The 14,658-nt window shown below is 37.4% G+C and overlaps 1 protein-coding gene across 3 annotated transcripts in view; it reads right to left on the bottom strand.

Moving 5' to 3' along the window:
• The window catches only part of LOC306859926 (nucleolar protein 4-like), a gene marked incomplete at its 5' end in the record, with an annotated part of 102,576 nt that overhangs the window by 58,344 nt on the left and 29,574 nt on the right, over positions 1–14,658 (bottom strand). The window lies entirely within an intron of this gene.

Raw genomic sequence — 14,658 nt, 5'->3', positions numbered from 1 at the left:
ATATGAGATATACCTATACAATTAAATGTTTCAAGTTGAGGAGGAAGGTAGGCTATTCTTCCTTCATCTTACATTGTGTGTAAACTGCATAGAGTGTGCCCAAAGTCTGCGTCTCATCCTTTGTCGTAGTCTTCTTAACAACATTTATAGCGCGATTGCCTTCCTTCTGTCAACAACTCCCACTACACGCAAACAAAGCATAAAAGAAAATTGAAAACAAACTTATATTTCGTATTTATTAAAAAAATAAGCTTCTTGACACGTTTTCCCTCTGTAATGTATTTTAAATAGAAATAAAACAAAGCTAACTTATTACCCATTATTGAGAAATCTGTACAAAATCCGCGGTTCAGGTGCGCGCTGCAAACGCTGCCAGTGTGAATGCAAAATGGATACGCGCTGCTTCTGCTCTGCTTCCGTCCTGCTTGCGCGCTGCGTACGCCCTGCTTACGCTTGCAGTGTGAAACCGGCGTGACTCTGGGCCAACAGGTCATCCTTACTGTTGAGCCCTACACCGACTTTATTAATCAACGTTTGAATAAAACATCCTACGAATACAGCAATCGGATATATGTTTGTTTATAAATAAGTCCCCAGAGATCAAAAACGATGCCCAGGGGTCAGCAGAAGTCAGCAGGGTCAGCTGATAGGAACAGACAGCAGAGGGAGGGGTCAAATACAGCCTTTAAAGGTCACGAGGAAACGCGCTGTAGCTCAAACCATCAGGTAGACAACAAAGAGGATCGCACTTAAAGTGGCCACACACCCATCCCACCCCCAAAACCTAGCGTAATGTATTCTGCCGCATTTTCATTCCCATGCTGAAGTCACAGAACTGACAATCCAGCACCTCCTTAATCATCTTCCAATAGGACATCAAACAGGAGCCTCCATTAATCTGACATTTAACTCCTTTTCAATTATAATCTTATAAAATCGCATTTAACCGCTTCAAGCCCGCGATCAGCGCCCCACAGCTAATCCAATTTAGAACAATGCAGGTCATCAGCGGCCAAATCTCCCCGACTCCATCTCGCAGCACCCCTACAGCTCAGTTCTGATGGTCTTTTATTAGTTTTTATTGTTTATTAATGATCATGCTTACGGTCTCTCATCTGCATGCAGGTGACATTCCACTCTCTCTCTCTCTCCCTCTCTCTCTCTCTGACAAATTGCTGCCTATGCAGATAAAGAGAGCAGGGACAGCCTGGCATTTTCCCCCTTCACGAAACATCCCAGCTCCTCCATGTCTTTAATGAGAATAACAGATAGAAACGACTCCAATCACCTGGTTTCTTTCATTTGCGGAAAGTCTGAGGGGCTCTGTGGCCTGTGCATGTGTGTTTCAGGGTTTCTTTTGTCTGAGAGCTGTGTGTGCGTTCACAAAACACAAAGAGCAGACGTCCTTGGGAGATGGTCTCTTCTCAGCCAGGGCTGGGCGTTACCTTTGTCCTGTCACGCATTTTCATTTAGTTGATTAACTTTGCTTTCATAATAATACGCTTTTGGGTGGGTGAGAATGAAAGGAGCCTTTTATCGCTGATTTATCGCTGATTTTATTAACTGATTTACGTTCGCAAGACTTGAACCTCCGAGCCAGGAGTGCGGACATTTGTAGAGTGACTTTATTAGTGAGGTTAGCTTGTTAGCCGTCCTGCTGTATACCGAGCTGTAAATTGTCTAAATTAAGACGTGAAGGGGGTAAAGTCTTTAAAAAATCATTAACTTCAGGAGCAAGTGAATTTTAAATGGTGTGCTGAGGGAAGTCGGACTACCTGGGCATTCTTCTGCCTTCAGGTCTGAAGTTCACAGAATGGTCTTGGGAGAAAAAAAAAGACAGCATATTAATATATGGGTTCCTCACATAAATACACATGCGCACACGCCTAATGTACCTTCAATGATTGATGCCTACCTTCAGAGGCACACCGTGCTGTTTTGTCAAGCACAGAGGCACTAAAATATGAATACAAGTGAATGTCTTTCTCTGAGACAGTTTCAAGCATGCATGAGAATGCTGGGGCAACATTTGCTTTCCTGGGCTTGTAAAAAGGCTTCTGTAAGGAGATTGGCCCCTTCTGCATGCACTGAGGATCTTCTAGTCTGTTTTTTGGTACCAGTGCCATTTAAAGCTAATCCAGTTGGAAAGCCAACCGTTTAGAACCAACCAATAGAATTGGGTTTGGACTTTTTACAGTGCTTTTTCTACACTGAATCATTCAGCAAAGGGAAAAAGTGAATGTAGCATCAACAAAAAAGTGAGACGGTCATGATTTTTCTTGAGCATAAATGATTGATTATGTGACTATGTGATTGTTTTGCATGTATGGCTGGAACGAGTGATAGTTTTCTGTGTCTGGTCTTATTCAATCTGCAATTAGTTCCCCTCCTTTTTCCATCTTCAATCTCTACCCATGTTTAGCAAGGCAAGGACAGCGACATGGCTCCAAATGCAAAAATAAATAAATTTAAAGACTTAAAAAGAAATAAATAAAAGGATGAATGCTAAGTATATATATATATATATATACATACAAAATATATATATATATATATATATATATATATATATATATGTGTGCTGCCATGGAAACTGATCAAGAACTGCAATACTAAAACTGATTTAGAGGAAAAAAACAACAACAGATACACATACTAGTCTGGAGAGAAATGCACATCGGCTCTAAAAAGTAATGTTTATGTTTTTTTAGAGTGAACACATACGTTTTGGGTCTCGATTTAGGTGTGTTCCAAAATAATAATAGTAATAATAATAATAATAATAATAATTAAAATGACAGCTTATCTAAAAATCATACTATTGTAATCTAGACGCAGCCTTCTTATCTTACAATAATGATAATTCAGTTTTATCCCTTTTACTTTTTCTCCTTTTTCATTTTTTTTCCTACAAATCTCTGACTAGATTCACAAGCCCATGCTATTTCAGTTTTTGTTTTATCAAAAAACAAAAACAAAAAAAAAAACAGAATGGAAAGAACCACTTTCCACCATCAAATCACCATAAATTAAACTCCCATCTGACATGTTTTCTAATTGAATGTCATTTTTTACTGTGAAATATATCATATTACCACAGCAAAATATTTTTCAAATGCTATGTCACATTATGGTAGCAACAGGAAGTGCGTTTCTCAAATCATAACGGAGAGAGGTGAGGAGCCAAATTCTCACACATCCACCACACACAAGGTCAGAGGATCTATCTGGGCCCTCGGAGGAACACTGCCAGCACATCAAAGCCTTTATTTCTCATGTCTAACAGATGTCTGAGCACATTACATGAACTTTCTGTCTTTGACCGCCTTCTCTCCATCTGCTGGAATCAATAGATTCCTAAGGAAGCACACTGTATCATTTCAACACAGAAAGGTGAGTGTATTGATAAGAGTGCCGTTACTCTACTAAATCATGCAAGCCTGCACGCTTATACAGAGATCCATTTGCCCTCAAACACACAAAAAAACACACATTGTGAGGTCCGATGAGGATTACCATCTTGCAGACCGTGAGCTTCCACTGCAGAATATTGATCGAGCAGGAAAACCGTCCATGAAAAGGGAAAATACCAGCACTGACACAGAAGGTATACATACATAATCATGCAAAACACACTTGGTGAGCGCTCATCTGAAGCAAGCTATGAAGGAAAGGCTAGATTTTGAAAAAAGTGTGTGTGCAGATGTGATCGAATCATTGGAAGGACAAACAGACAGTTTGATATCGGTGTCTGTTTGTGATATTAAACCCCAGTGTCAGCCACAGGCTAAAAACATAAAGCATTCTGTTACATGAAGACGGGCTATGATCAATGATTCTGACTGGACCTTCATTGATCCAGAGGCGAGGGGAGGGGAGCTATTTCTGCCTGCTGATGCCCCCTTTCCCTCTCTGAAGAGCAGCGAAACCAAATCTGTGTGCTCGGTTCCCACCCCTGCCCATTATTCTACACATGGCCCCCAAACAAACACCAAAAAGAAGACAGATACAAGACCGTCTCTCTGACACATAACTCATCTATCAGTCTGCACTAGCTTTAAAGGTGAAGTGTGTCACTTCTATGTTTAAATCATGTTGTTTGGTAAAATCACTTCCTATGTTCTGTGGAACACAAAGAATATCTGGACACTCCTTTCAATACAATGACAGTGAATGAGGGCTGGGACTGTCAAGCTTAAAAAAAAGACACAAGATAACCACATGATTTGTGCACTATTACATTTCTTTAATCAAATAAATTATATTTAATATTTTTATTTACTTTTTAAACAAATGTAATATATGCAAGGATCACAGATACCAATTCTGACACTGATGCCTCTGTTAAATAGATATTTTTTCAACATATTTAACATTACAATAAAATTTGTAAAACTAAACAGTTACTGAAATTAAAAAATAATATAACATTCAACTGAACTTAAAACAAGTTAAAACTATCTTCACATAAAAAATTTATAAAAATGTAGTAACATTTTGCACTATTGTGTTGTATATAGTGTAAATAATAATATGTTTTTTCAATATCAGCTCTCTCTGTATTAATAAGATTTCAGTTCTTAATAAATAAGAAAATTACTAATGAGAGATATATATATAGATATATATATATATATATATATATATATATATATATATATATATATATATATATATATATATATATATATATATATATATATATATATATATATATATTTTAGTATTAATAAATGTATAGTAGAATAGTGTATATTTTATACATATTTAAATTTGTTATCAAAGACTACATACAAAATAAGTTTAAAAAGTATCTAAAAATATAACATTTTCCCATATACTTACATATACACTCACCTAAAGGATTATTAGGAACACCTGTTCAATTTCTCATTAATGCAATTATCTAATCAACCAATTACATGGCAGTTGCTTCAATGCATTTAGGGGTGTGGTCCTGGTCAAGACAATCTCCTGAACTCCAAACTGAATGTCGGAATGGGAAAGAAAGGTGATTTAAGCAATTTTGAGCGTGGCATGGTTGTTGGTGCCAGACGGGCTGGTCTGAGTATTTCACAATCTGCTCAGTTACTGGGATTTTCACGCACAACCATTTCTAGGGTTTACAAAGAATGGTGTGAAAAGGGAAAAACATCCAGTATGCGGCAGTCCTGTGGGCGAAAATGCCTTGTTGATGCTAGAGGTCAGAGGAGAATGGGCCGACTGATTCAAGCTGATAGAAGAGCAACTTTGACTGAAATAACCACTCGTTACAACCGAGGTATGCAGCAAAGCATTTGTGAAGCCACAACACGCACAACCTTGAGGCGGATGGGCTACAACAGCAGAAGACCCCACCGGGTACCACTCATCTCCACTACAAATAGGAAAAAGAGGCTACAATTTGCACGAGCTCACCAAAATTGGACGGTTGAAGACTGGAAAAATGTTGCCTGGTCTGATGAGTCTCGATTTCTGTTGAGACATTCAGATGGTAGAGTCAGAATTTGGCGTAAACAGAATGAGAACATGGATCCATCATGCCTTGTTACCACTGTGCAGGCTGGTGGTGGTGGTGTAATGGTGTGGGGGATGTTTTCTTGGCACACTTTAGGCCCCTTAGTGCCAATTGGGCATCGTTTAAATGCCATGGCCTACCTGAGCATTGTTTCTCACCATGTCCATCCCTTTATGACCACCATGTACCCATCCTCTGATGGCTACTTCCAGCAGGATAATGCACCATGTCACAAAGCTCGAATCATTTCAAATTGGTTTCTTGAACATGACAATGAGTTCACTGTACTAAAATGGCCCCCACAGTCACCAGATCTCAACCCAATAGAGCATCTTTGGGATGTGGTGGAACGGGAGCTTCGTGCCCTGGATGTGCATCCCACAAATCTCCATCAACTGCAAGATGCTATCCTATCAATATGGGCCAACATTTCTAAAGAATGCTTTCAGCACCTTGTTGAATCAATGCCACGTAGAATTAAGGCAGTTCTGAAGGCGAAAGGGGGTCAAACACAGTATTAGTATGGTGTTCCTAATAATCCTTTAGGTGAGTGCATTTTAACCATTTCAAATTTTTAAAGATTTAAAAAACTTAATATTGAAAAAGGTCATCATGTAAACATTTTAACTACCCACTCACAGTTACATCATAACAAGCAAACAATATTTCACTGAATGATGTGAACATTAATCAGTAGGCATTTAAGATTAATTAACCATGAACGTAAGCACAGACATCAGTACAAAGTCATTGGGATTATGAAAAACTCTCAAAATTAAATTCAGTTCACATATCTTCCAACTATAGCTGTGCCAATCCAGCTGTTGCTCACACCCATTCGGTTACAAACATGACAACATCAAGTCAATCTGAAATAGCTAATATACCCTATTAAAAGTTTCTTAGAAAGGACAACAACTAAAAATTCCATGAAAAACGGTTCTCTTTATGTTATACCACAACATAGAAGGACCTTTCACCTAAAGGTCCACTTTATCTGCACACAAGCCTTTCAATTGCTTGAAAGATCTTCTGTTAAAAAAAAAAAAAAAAAAAATCACATTTCTTAACAAATCAATGTAACTGGCAAGACATGAATATCCATGAACTCCATGGTGTTACGGCCATCATGAAAGGAATATAACGTTTTTCACACTAAGTTCCAGACTTCAAGCTGATGTGTATACAAAAAGTGAACCTAGTTTCTAGATCAAGGCCACTTTTTTGAGGACACCACACAAGCTTTTGTGCTTGTAACAGTAGAAAAACAGTATTGTTGTGCCTGGTGACCAGCATGGATATAATGGCACCTGCATTCACAATGACCACTTGAAGCTGCTCATCAAATCTGCATCCTGTGGTTGCTCAGTCAACTGTCAGCCTTTAAGTTTGCATACAACTGCACAAAAATCTATTTTATCTCTCCTAGAAATGTTCAGATTATAACTTTAGCTGCTCTGAAATTGGACTTTGTGAGAATAAGCAGATTGCTCTATGTTTGCGCTCGATGTTTAATAAAACATGCATGAAATTTAGCATGCAGAATTTATTCAAAAGTTTAGGTCTGTTTCAAAAGAATAGTATTAATTTTGAAAACATCTGTAATATTATAAATGACTATGCTGTCACTTCAATCAATCTAATGAATCTTCGCTGAATAAAAGTATAGTTAAATATCTTTTAAATAATAATTTAAAAACAATTACTGATCCCCAAAAAAAAAGAAAAACAGATTTACAATCCACAAGCTACATGTGATTCATTACCTATGAACCTAAAGTTACAAGCGACTCATCATCATACAAAACAAAACTATTTTCAACTATTACTTTCAACTAAACAAAATCACATATTCAATGTGTTGCCTGAATGACTGGTCAACTAATTGGTCATAGTAAACCCTTGTAAAATTAGACTAGTGTTGGGTTCACCCGACCTCGATTAGATGTCTTAGGGGAGCTTTACATTAGACACGCTGATGTATTCAAAAACAGACAGTTCAATAGAATGTAACAATGCAGGCGTCTCAAGTCTTCGGATTTATGTCAATCTTCACAAAAGCAGAGATGTTTTTCCCTGAGTACCCCCCCCAAAAAATATATATATATATATTTTTGAATCTATGACATGACATTCAAGTGCCTCATTGGCAAGGATAAATTAGCCATAGTTCACTACTTTTGCAATGGTGGCCAAAACCCCAAAAACCGAATGGCCAGAGTGGTCCATTGTATCCATGATAAAACCGCAGCTTTAAATCAATAGCTTATGGGGGTTACTATACCTGCTCTGCTTCCTGAATCAAACACGTGATCTCTTCCCCCTCTCTGCAGGAGGCATGATTGTTCCCCACAGCATTGCTAAATGAAACACATGGGACATTTTTGTCTCTCTCTTCACACTGCCAAATAATTATTTTTTTGTATACATCTCTGCTTTTGTAAAGATTGAATTATATTCTACTAGTGCAATTCCTGGGCAGATTTTTGAGTCCTTCTCTGATATTTCAGTCAGATAAAGTGTGTTTTTTTTTTAAAGCAGAACATCAGTAGAAACATTAAATAAACATTCTGCACTTTTTCTATTCAATGAAGTGTCTCATGTTCCTGTGAAGCACATAAGCCTTTGATACATACTCCTGCTGAGATAAAACAAAAACATACTCTTTTCTCTTTTTTCCTTTGACAGTAGTGTTTTTCTCTGTGAGACATGCAGCCCTGCTGGAAATTTAAAGGGAGTCATTTCTTGACAAATGTTGACAATAAAAGGCTTGTTTTATCATCTTTTATGGCTGGAAAATATCGGTCGAGGAACAGCACATAGAATCACAGGCCTGTTTGTTTAAAGTGGAATAAAAACTTACTCACACAGATGTCCTGATGTCCTCTCGCACTGTTAAACTGACCATCAGGACCGTATAGAAATGGTGGAGTATATATAAACCAGATTACGCTGCAAGAAAATGCTACTCGAAGAACGCTGATATCTGAGATGACCTCACTTCCTGTAAGACACACCATGGAGCAATGGCTTTATCCAGGTCAGCAGAGATGACTGGCATAGCCGTGCAGTTTGTGACCTCTGCAACTGATCTCAGCCCTTTCTGCATGCATGCACTGACCAATTGATGTCTTACAATGCGGCTTCTGCAGCCGACTACTATTGTCTCTAAACGACCTCTGCTACTGATCCCGTCATCTCTGTCTGCAGTGTGCTATAGCCTTTCTGGAATCATGAACAAAAGGAGCATGATCAATTTAGTCTGTCAGGTTCACAAGGCTCAACACGTGTAGTTTGCTTTTGGAGACTGCAACAGGAAGACCAACTCGTTCAGATTAAGCAATAGTGGACTGAAACTGAAAGAAAAAGGGACGATGATCAGGATTTCCCATTTCACATGCTGATTTGTAGGGAGCAAGCAGCAACCCAACAGAATTCAAGAGCAGATGACTCACAAAGCCTCATGACACATGGATTACTGTAGGTCCCACTACTGCTATTCTCCTCTAATCCAGTCAGTCACAAATCTATCTCCACGATTAACCCCTTTCCCTGCTCCACAAACGATCCCACAAATAAAGTACAGATTAAAATCCCAGAAACATTTGCTGAAAAGACCAGCACTGCTGATAAGAAATGCGAATCGCAAGGAATTTTACAATTTTGATTACGATTCTAACTTCACTAAACAATTCCATTAATATTTATTAGCACTTCTGAAGAAATTACCAAATATCACCATAACTATATTATAGACAACTGTACTATACTTTGTTTTTTTATGCATAAATATACTGTATATTTCAAACAAAAAACATTTTAAAGTACCACTGAACAATACAACAACACACTTTTACTAAACTTTTCGGGAACACTATTTTAGGGTCTCTTAACTAGTTGCTTATTAGCATGCATGCTACTAGAATATTAGTTTATTAGTACTAATTAAGCACATATTAATGCCTTATTCTACATCCCTAATTCTACCCAATACCTAAACTTAACAACTACCTTACTATTAATAAGCAGCAAATTAGGGATTTATTGAGGGAAAAGTCGCTTTTAATAGTGAATAAGTGTTCCCTATTCTAAAGTGTCACCAACTTTTCCTATGTGTATTTTTAACTACACATTGTTATACAAGTCATTAATTCAGTGTTGTTATACTTAACTAAAACTAAAAGTATCAAAAGTATTTTTGGTTAATTTAGCTGAAATAAAATAAAATATAAATATGAAATGAAAAATGTAAACTAAAAAACTTAAATTTAAAATGTTGTCTTGGCAATAAAGAATACTTTAAGCAAAATAACTTCAATTAGCCTAAAGCTAAAAAAAAAAAAAAAAACTTACAAAAATGACAAAAGCAAATTAAATGATTAAATCAAAACAAAAAAAAAAAATGTAATAGTACATAATACTAAAATAACATTTAAAGAAGTCTCACAAATTTCAAGCAGCTGCTACAAAATATATTAAGTTAGATATGATCAAGAATAATGACTTGGTTTCAGTTGAGTGAGTCAGATGTTAATTTGGTAACTGTTCAGACTGATTCACCAAGCGATTAAAGGATTAGTTCACTTTTAAAAAAAACTTTTGCTGATAATTTACTCACCCCCATGTCATCCAAGATGTCCATGTCTTTCTTTCTTCAGTCGAAAAGAAATTAAGGTTTTTGATGAAAACATTTCTCCATAAAATGGACTTCATTGGGACCCAAACGGTTCAAGGTCCAAATGACAGTTTCAGTGCAGCTTCAAAGGGCTTTAAACGATACCAGACGATGAATAAGGGTCTTATCTAGCGAAACGATCGGTCATAAAAAAGTTTAAGTTTTATAGGCACAAATGCTCACCTTGCTCTGTTCTGTGATGCGCGTTCGTGACGTCACGTAATACGCAATTACGTGAAAAGGTCACGGTTGAGGTAGGCGGAAGTACCGAGTCAGTAGGCTTTTTAATATTAAAACACCCAGGATACGCACACGAAATGGGCATTTTAAATGATAAACTGACACAAAGACATTTGAATATGTGTATATGGTCCTCCTTCCGCACATTTGTAAACACTGACTCTGTACTTCCGCCTAAGTCAACCGTGACCTTTTCACGTAATTGCGTATTACGTGACGTCATGAACGCGCATCACAGAACAGAGCAAGGCGAGCATTTGTGCCTATAAAACTTAAACTTTTTTATTTATTTTTGAAATGACCGATCGTTTCTCTAGATAACACCCTTATTCATCGTCTGGTATCGTTTAAAGCCCTTTGAAGCTGCACTGAAACTGTCATTTGGACCTTGAACCGTTTGGGTCCCAATGAAGTCCATTTTATGGAGAAATGTTTTCATCAAAAACCTTAATTTCTTTTCGACTGAAGAAAGAAAGACATGGACATCTTGGATGACATGGGGGTGAGTAAATTATCAGCAAAAGTTTTTTTAAAAGTGAACTAATCCTTTAAGCGGTTTTAGACTGATGAGTTCGTCTGTGATTCATCTGTGCGTCGCTTTGACCGATTCATTAAAAAGGACCAGCTCATGAAAGTCATTTGTCCTCAAACTGGATTATGCTGGTCACATCATATGTTCTTTGCTGCATACACACTGCATGAACACAACAATTTCCAGTATAGAGAAATTGCATTCTCATCACATTCAATTCAGACTGCAAGCTTAAAACTCAACTAAAGCATCATTTCTAGAGCTGTGGTGCGGTAGATTCAGCAGTGCAGGAAACACCGTCAGAATAAAGGTGCGGCCAGATTGAGGAAATCTCAGTGAAATTTTGCAGACAAAATGTCCACTGTCTATTGTCAACAGTGTAGCAACGCATGAAGGACAGGTCCACTTTTACACTTCAGGTAAGTAACAGTAAAGTACAGACAGCTCTGCAGGGAGGCTTGACGTTCTGCTGGATGAGTCTTACATACAGTGAAGCACCAGAAAAGTGCAGAACAGCAGAAAGGACACTGGGGAGCCTGTATGTCACATCCTAGATTCCCCCCTCAGGTCTAAGCACATGTTGCCCAAGAGGAAACGAGCCGTGAAAAGACAGGAAATTACATGGTGGGGGACCCATCATCAGGAGAGCATCTAATTGGTTAGCATGATGCTCACATGGGCTGTAAAAGAACAACAATAACATTCCAAACTAAAACATACTGCGTTTGGGCACTTGGAGGTAATGACAATAGATTGCTCAGTGGCACAGAGACGCTCAGAAATAATTAAGCTCAAAGCAGCTGCGGCTATTTGGGCTATCATAAAGCTAAGACAAATCAAAAACAGCCTGGAGAAAATATTAAGAAACGACATGCAACGTCATTTGCAACCAATCTTATTCCTGAAATGTGACATTTGTAAAACAGGATTTTCCAAAAAACTAAAAATTAGGACAGGACAGGACAGATTTGTCCATCAGGAGAGTGAAAAACTGTCACTACTATATTCAAAAGTTTGGGGTAAGTTACTTTTTTTTATGTTTTTGAAAGGAGTCTCTCACCAAAGGTTGCATTTATTTGATGAAAAACAGTAATTATAAGAATATATTGTAATAATATTATCCCAATTTAAAATATTATACACATGATCCTTCAGAAATCATTCTGATATGCTGATCTGATGTTCAAGAAACATTTCTTAATGTTATCAATGTTGAAAACTGTTTTTGCTGCTTAACATTTTTGTGTAAACCATGATTTTTTTTTCAGGCTCCTTTGATGAAAAGAAAGTCCAAACGAATAGCATTTATTTGAAATAAATATCATTTGTAACATTATAAACATATTAACTGTCACTTTTGAACAATTTAATGCATCCTTTCTGGATAAAAGTATTAATATATATATATATATATATATATATATATATATATCACTGCTGTGTGTGTGCACGTTGGATGGGTTAAATGCAGAGCACGAATTCCGAGTATGGGTCACCATACTTGGCTGAATGTCACTTCACTTCACTTCATATATATATATATATATATATTTTTTTTTTTTTTTATTATTATTACTGACACCAAACGTTTGAACAGCAGTGTATTTCAGACATGAAAAAAAAGAGGGGTTGGTGACATGGTGGTTTAGCAATTACAAAGACAAACATTTGCTTATAATAGTGTCAATTTTAATTTCATGTTGACTTTAAGATACAGCATGTCCCATCTGCAGTGATGTAGGAACAAGTGGCCGTACAGACTCATGGGACACTGAAACAGTGGCGCTGAGAAAGAGACACATCTCAAGGCTCCAGATGGGAATTTTGATGCGTCTTGTAATGGCTGGAGAAAAGCAGAGGATGGTACAGACCCTCTCAGAGAACTAAGGAGCAAAGAGACAGTCATAGGAATACCACAGGGACAATACAAAGAACAATAGATTCAGAGAACCAGAGCTGAGAAAGCACAGAGGGGGAGAGAAACAGGGAGCGCAAGCGGAAGGGAATGAAAAAAAGGGATGGGAGAGGGATGAGTTTGACTATTTAAATGGCTAGTGCACGAGGGGGAGGTAGAGAAGAAGTGAGGGAGATCCTCGGGCCCGAACAGCTTGGCTTTAGGGAGGGATTATGGCTCATGGAGCTTCCCTTCTGCTGGACAGGCTGACGTGGGGATCAGAAAAAGTGATTTTATTTTGGTAGGCTTTAGCCTTGTGAAGCTCTGGCAGAAGGCAGAGGATGATAAAGGAAGTTTTAAAGCCTTTAACCCTTCGCCAACCATCTCTGCTCTTAATTTGCATAGCTATTAAACTTAAAACCAGAAAGAGACATTTAAATAGCCCTGTGAAATGTGCGACTCTGTATATATAGAAAAAATGGGGTAGTGTGTCATTGCTAAAAATCCAGTGATATGTTTAAAAAGAAGCGGAGCAAAGAGTCACAGGATAAGGATTAGAAAATGTTAAATAGATGGAGGAATAAATGTGAATTTTGGCATTTGACTCAGTGTCACATTGCTTCGGTTCTTAGACGCCCACATCAGTCTACAAAACCACCTGCCAGAGGCACAGAAGAGCAGAAGAGACAGAAACGAGTGGAATAACTGCTGAGCTGTCTATTAATTGCACAAAACATCATTCACACAAAATTACAGCCAAGGCTGAGCAAGCTGAACTTTTTTTTTGCAATAATATATATTTTTTCTGTCTATGTGCATGTGAATTGTCCACAATAGGATGTGAATGTTTATTAAAGAAATAAATACCGTTTATTTTGACTTTTAAGCTGACTGGAAGCTAAGTGTCATCGCATCGGCAGTGGGCCAAGAACAAGCGGCAGTGCAAACAGTCGAACCCTAGCACTATGAAAGCAAAGGCAGCAATCTCTGAAATTTATTTATCTTAATGATACAAAAGGCACTTTGTGAGATTTGTAAGTTAGTATGCTGTTCTCTGATTTCAGGCCTTCATGCAATGTACGGAAACGACAGCCTGCAGAAACAGCTTTGCCAGATCTGGATAAAAACCAAGAACAAAACGTTTCAAAGCACATACTGGACACGTTTTTAAAAATATAGTTATTAAATAAAAATAGTTTAAATGGTTTAAAAATATCCAGCTACGACAGTATATATTGTATAAGCACAATGTGACTACTCTACTATCTTTGATGTACTTCAGTCATGCATTTCTCCACATAATCCATCAAGTTAAATGCCCAAACCCATTCATATAATGTATATAGAGACTCTGATGCCCTGCATCGCCCATTGTCATACTGTATCATCAACTCTCTAATTTATATTTTCATATACTAGAATAATATCATGATCTATAATCAAGTTCAAACACAGATTGAGGGCCACACTGATTAATCAACATGTAGGTCTCACACACACCTAGGCTACACGTTTCTATTGTTTATTTCTGATGTTATTTGCAGGTACGTTTTTTCTTCATATAGATCTTACATACATGACATATGTTATTAGCAAGCAGAGGACCTCAAGTAAAGTTAAACCCAATTGACAGTCCTGCACATATTTCTGCTTTGTTGTGTTTATACTCGCGGTGCTAATAAATAAAACGAACAAACTAACCAAACAAAAAAGTAATAACACACTGCTGTCAGCATGCATGCATTATCAATAATACATCAAGCGTGTAAAGCGCATATTTATCAACATATGACACCCAC

The sequence above is a fragment of the Barbus barbus genome (genome assembly GCF_936440315.1).
Source record: "Barbus barbus genome assembly, chromosome: 40".
Lineage (NCBI taxonomy): Eukaryota > Metazoa > Chordata > Actinopteri > Cypriniformes > Cyprinidae > Barbus > Barbus barbus.
The sequence above is the reverse complement of the archived record's forward strand: the minus strand, read 5'-3'. Positions and strand labels throughout refer to the sequence as shown.